This window comes from Saccopteryx bilineata, chromosome 1, assembly GCF_036850765.1.
Source record: "Saccopteryx bilineata isolate mSacBil1 chromosome 1, mSacBil1_pri_phased_curated, whole genome shotgun sequence".
In the NCBI taxonomy this organism is placed as follows: domain Eukaryota; kingdom Metazoa; phylum Chordata; class Mammalia; order Chiroptera; family Emballonuridae; genus Saccopteryx; species Saccopteryx bilineata.
The window spans coordinates 299,313,417-299,318,971 of record NC_089490.1 but is presented as its reverse complement, the minus strand read 5'-3'; the positions used below and the strand labels follow the sequence as shown (position 1 = coordinate 299,318,971).

At 44.1% G+C, this 5,555-nt stretch overlaps 1 pseudogene; it reads right to left on the bottom strand.

The window, feature by feature from the left end:
- Positions 1 to 4,448: 4,448 nt before the first annotated feature.
- LOC136320439 (small ribosomal subunit protein eS7-like) lies at positions 4,449 to 5,018 on the bottom strand (annotated as a pseudogene).
- Positions 5,019 to 5,555: the final 537 nt, after the last annotated feature.

Below are 5,555 nucleotides of genomic sequence, written 5' to 3'. Positions count from 1 at the left end.
TTTCCTTCTTTTTTATGGCCACATAGTATTCCATTGTGTAAGTGTACCATAGTTTTTAGGGGGAGGGAAAGAGCATAAAAGGAAAAAAAAACCATTCAGACACAGACAACAGTGTGGTGACTGTCAGGGAGGGGGGAAGATGGAGGAGGGTATATGGGGGGCTAAATGGTGATGGATGAAAACTTAACTTGGGGGGGTGAACATACAATATGATGTACAGAGATGTGCTGTAGAATTGGGCACCTGAAACCTGTATAATTATGTTAACCACTGTCACCCCAATAAATTCAATTTAAAAACAAATTTGAAAAGTACTGTCATCTCAGCGTACTTTTAACCCAATAAGTGGCACAAATTATGGGTAAGGCATTGAGGTAGGTGCTGGGGAATCAGAAGTGAGCCCACAAAGTTCCTGACTTCATGTTGCTCCATATAATCAAGACAGGTAAGTACAGAGAATAGAGAAGGCTTTGTGGAGAAAATGACCTTGAACCTAGAGTCATAAAGAAAAATTAGAGTTAGCTAGACAAAGTGGAGAGGAATAGAAGGTGTCTTTTTAAGGAGAGGGAACAGTAAATATATGTAGAGATGCTAAGATAGAAAAGAGCTGGTGTCATTTATTTGCAGGTCTGGAAACTTGATCCTTCCAGGGTTTCAGAATGGACTGGATTCAGTCTGGAGATAGAGTCACAGAAATAAAATCACGGTATGCCTGACCAGGCGGTGGTGTAGTGGATAGAGCATCAGACTGGGATGCGGAGGATCCAGGTTCGAGACCCCAAGGTTGCCAGCTTGAGCGCAGGCTCATCAGGTTTGAGCAAAGCTCACCAGCTTGAGCAAGGGGTCACTCGGTCTGCTATGGCCCCAAGGTCAAGGCACATATGAGAAAGCAATCAATGAACAACTAAGGTGCCACAACGAAAAACTAATGATTGATGCTTCTCATCTCTCTCCGTTCCTGTCTGTCTGTTCCTATCTATCCCTCTCTCTCTCTGTCTCAGTAAAAAATAAAAAATTACAGTGTTCTTATACATACACCAGAGTAGTAATTTGATAATCTGGGAGTAATGAAAGAGATATCATGAAGACCAGAATCCCCACGACCCGAGCATTTTTCTCCCCATTGGTAGATGTATGTGAGAAACTTGTTTATACTCATCAAAGTTGCTTTATTATTTTGGAATCAGAATTGGGGTTTAGTTGCATGATTCAGAGGTTCCCAGTCTATGATTGCTGATGCATGCATCTCCAGAATATGGATGGAGCTACCACTGCAAATAGATTGGCTAAATTCGAGGGCCTTGTCTCTTCTGTAGTGTTGGATGTTATACATTTGTCATTGTATTTTTTCTGTGATTCCTTCTTTTCTGGTGTGTGTGTGCGCGCACTGGTCATCAAGGTTATGACTGTCATTTCTTATTTTACATGTCCAGTCAATTGACAAGTCTCATTAATTCTGCTTCCTTAATGTCTCTTGAATATATGTATTTCTTTTACTAACCTAATTGGGTTATTGACTCTAATTTAGTTTTTTTTCCTCTTTTTTTTTTTTTTTATTTTTCTGAAGTTGGAAACAGGGAGGCAGTCAGACAGACTCCCGCATGCGCTCGACTGGGATCCACCCGGCACGCCCACCAGAGGGCGATGCTCTGCCCATCTGGGGCGTTGCTCTGTTGCAACCAGGGCCATTCTAGCGCCTGAGGCAGAAGCCATGGAGCCATTCTCAGTGCCCGGGCCAACTTTGCTCCAATGGAGCCTTGGCTGCAGAAGGGGAAGAGAGAGACAGAAAGGAAGGAGAGGGAGGAGGGGTGGAGAAGCAAATGGGCGTTCTCCTGTGTGCCCTGGCTGGGAATCGAACCTGGGACTCCTGCATGCCAGGCCGACACTCTACCACTGTTTTTTCCTCTTTTTTTTTAGAGTATTTACCTGTTTCCCCACCTTTCATTGCACCAGACTCAGGACTGGTGCAATGAAGCTAGATATTTGATCTTCTGAGACAGTGTGTCTACAGGAAACCTTCTAGATGTGAAGTCACTGGGCCATGATGTGCATGCTCAGTGCTGACAGGTGGGTCTGATGACACCCAACAGAGGCTGGTCACTCTGTACCAATTTGAAGAAAAGCCTTGATTCCTGAGCACCTCCTTCTATAAGCATCGTCTCACTTCTACCCTGTGTGCCCCTTACACCCCCATCCTTCTTCTTCTGCTCTCGCTCAGAAAGAGCCCACAAGCAGGACATTGTAGGGGTTGGTATTGAAGTTGTTTATATGGAAAAAGACATACAGGTGAAGATTATTACAAAAAAGAATAACTTACAAGAATAAGCTCTGTGTTTCGTGTACTCACAACTGTAAACCTACTTTGCCCAATCCTGTATTCAAGGCTATTATAACAAGGGGCAAAGGCCAGAACTCAGTCTGAGATCACCTTCATCTTTTGTGTGTGTGTGTGTGTGTGTGTGTGTGTGTGTGTGTGACAGACAGAGAGAGACAGAAAGAGGGACGGACAGGGACAGACAGACAGGAAGGGAGAGAGATGAGAAGTAGCAATTCTTTGTTGCAGCACCTTAGTTGTTCATTGATTGCTTTCTCATATGTGCCTTGACCAGGGGCTACAGCAGACCAAGTGTCCCCTTGCTCAAGCCAGTGACCTTGGGCTCAAGCTGGTGAGCCTTGCTCAAAGCAGATGAGCCCGTGCTCAAGCCAGCAAACCTCGGGGTTTTGAACCTGGGACCTCCACATTCCAGTCTGAGGCTCCATCCACTGCACCAGCACCTGGTCAGGCAAGATCACCTTTATCTTCATGGAAACAAAAGGCAGGGAGGTTTTGAAGCACTGAGATGAGGTTGATCTATGGGGAGGAGTGTGTCCAGCATATTGGGTTGTCCCTGAGTTTGGAATAGTTTTTGTCTGTGTCTGCAATTTAGTAACCATTAAAGTGAGACTTCTGGCCCTGGCCGGTTGGCTCAGTGGTAGAGCATCGGCCTGGCGTGCAGGAGTCCCGGGTTCGATTCCTGGCCAGGGCACACAGGAGAGGCACCCATCTGCTTCTCCACCCCTCCCCCTTTCCTTCCTCTCTGTCTCTCTCTTCCCCTCCTGCAGCTGAGGCTCCAATGGAGCAAAGTTTGCCCAGGCACTGAGGATGGTTCTGTGGCCTCTGCCTCAGGCACTAGAATGGCTCTGATTGTGGCAGAGCGACGCCCCAGATGGGCAGAGCATCGCCCCCTGGTGGGCATGCCTGGTGGATCCCGGTCAGGCGCATGCAGGAGTCTGTCTGACTGCCTCCCCGTTTCCAGCTTCAGAAAAATACAAAAATCAAAAACAAAAAAACCCCCACAAAGTTAGACTTCTACCCTCCTACAGAGAAATAGATATAGTAATTATGTCCCCTCCCAGCCTGCCTGTGCCACCACTTCAGGGGTCACCCCAGCAGGATCTGGGTGGTGTGGGCACCTCTGTCCTTACGAACTCTCTTTTATTCTCCCCACAGTGTCCACAAGGAAAACAGTGGGAAGAGACACAGGGACTGACCCCAAAGCTGCCACCTCATGCAGAGGTTGCTGGGCCAGGAACCCTGCTCCCCAGAGTTTCCCCTCTGAGGGGTGGAATGCCCTTGCTGTATAGTTATGGGGCCTGGCCGAGGAGAAGGGGCCCCTGCCTGTCAATATGCACATTCACAATAACCAAAAACTAAAAACAACTGAAATGTCCATCAACTGAAAAGTCGATAATTCCTGCCACAACATGGGTGAGCCTTGAAAACATTAGGTGGAAGAAACAGAACACTAAGGGTCCCACATTGCATCATTTATTTTATTTAAAAATTTTTTTAAATTCGTTTTAGAGAGGGGGTAGAGAGAGAAGGTGGGGAGGAGCAGGAAGCATCAACTCCCATATGTGCCTTGACCAGGTAAGCATTGGGTTTCAAACTGGCGACCTCAGTGTTCCAGGTCAACGCTTTATCCACTGCGCCACCACAGGCCAGGCACATCATTTAATTTTTAAAAAATGTTCAAAACAGGCCAGTCCATGGAAATAAAGGGAATTTGTGTTTAGCTTTAGGACTTAGAGGAAATATGACTGTCTCCTGATGAGTAAAGTATTTTGGGGCTGATGATATAAAGCTTCTAAAAGGGATTGTGGGACATTGCACAGTTCTATGAATATACTAAAAAGTATTGAATTTCATACCTTGTTCTGTATGTCAATTATATATCAATAAAGCTTTACAATAATTAAAAGGCTGCATTGTATATCATTGAAATATAAAGTAATATCTTAGAAGGAAATAAAGAATCTTATCAGTCACTTGAAAGAATCTGATCTGGAGCCATGAAAACTCAGAATTCTCTTAGTTACCATGACATACTGAAATATTCATGAGAATTTTCATGTTATAATTTTTTGACATTGAGAACAATATTTTGTTTAGTCACTTTTATTTACAACTAAAAGTCTAGGAATTCAAAAATAACATCCTTGCCAGTGAGCTTCTTACAGACACTAGAAAAAGTTTCAACTCTGTGCTCTACATTGTTCTGCTGGGCTTTATCCAAGTGAACCTTTATGAGCCTGCTGTTGTCCGGCTTCATGCAGATTCTCTTGCCCACAATTTCACAGAGGAAAACCAAGGACAGTGTTGTGCATGGCTGTCAGGGTCCAGCTCCTGGGACACTTTTGCTTACTCCTTGTAGGGCTTTTTCGAGTTGGCTTAGGCAGAATTCTCCTCTAAGCAATAAAGACAATAAAGCTTCCAGCTGAGCTTTTTCTCCAACTCACATACCAGGTGGACCTGAGTTTTCTGGAAAGACTTCAGCTGAGGAACCAGAAGAAAGATGACAATAGCTTTCCGACCGTTACCAACTTCAGTTTCTTTGGCGGCTGTGATGTTCAGCTTCCGCTGCTGGGTCTTGAAGTCAGTTCATTTCCAGCTCCAGCAGAGCCTGGGAGATGCTGGACTTGAACTTGTCTGTCTTCTTGCCATTGGGCTTCACGATCTTGGCACGTCAACTGAACATGGTGTTTTCCTTAGTGAGCACCGGCTTGGGAAGAGCTCATGTTAAAATAATAATAAAAAACCCCTAAAAACCTAAAGAGCAAATAATATTCACAAGAGTCAGATAAGAATTGTTCTGATTCAGGGGGCAGTTAACACAGGGAGGACATCAAATGGACAGTAATTGTAAGAGCTCTGAGTACATGGTTGACATCCTGAATATGAAATCAGACCCAAGTTATTTTTGCTTCCCCCTAAAAATGACATCAAAAGTAAATCAACCCAATCAGTAATCTTTTTTGAAAGCACCAGTTTGTGAAATATCAAATATTAAGAAATAAATATTTTGCAATCATGAAGAATGGAATCTTTCAGATTCCCAGTTTGAAAACAAAGAACTTCTGATGATTCCATTTCACAGACATTGGAGTGACTCTCCTGGTTGGAGTGGAGTCCAGAATGACAGATGCTTTAAGTATAAAATGTACAAGAATCCAGTAGTGTTTTCTGATGGCTATTTGTCAACCTTAAATCTAATCCTAAACTATATATAAGATAA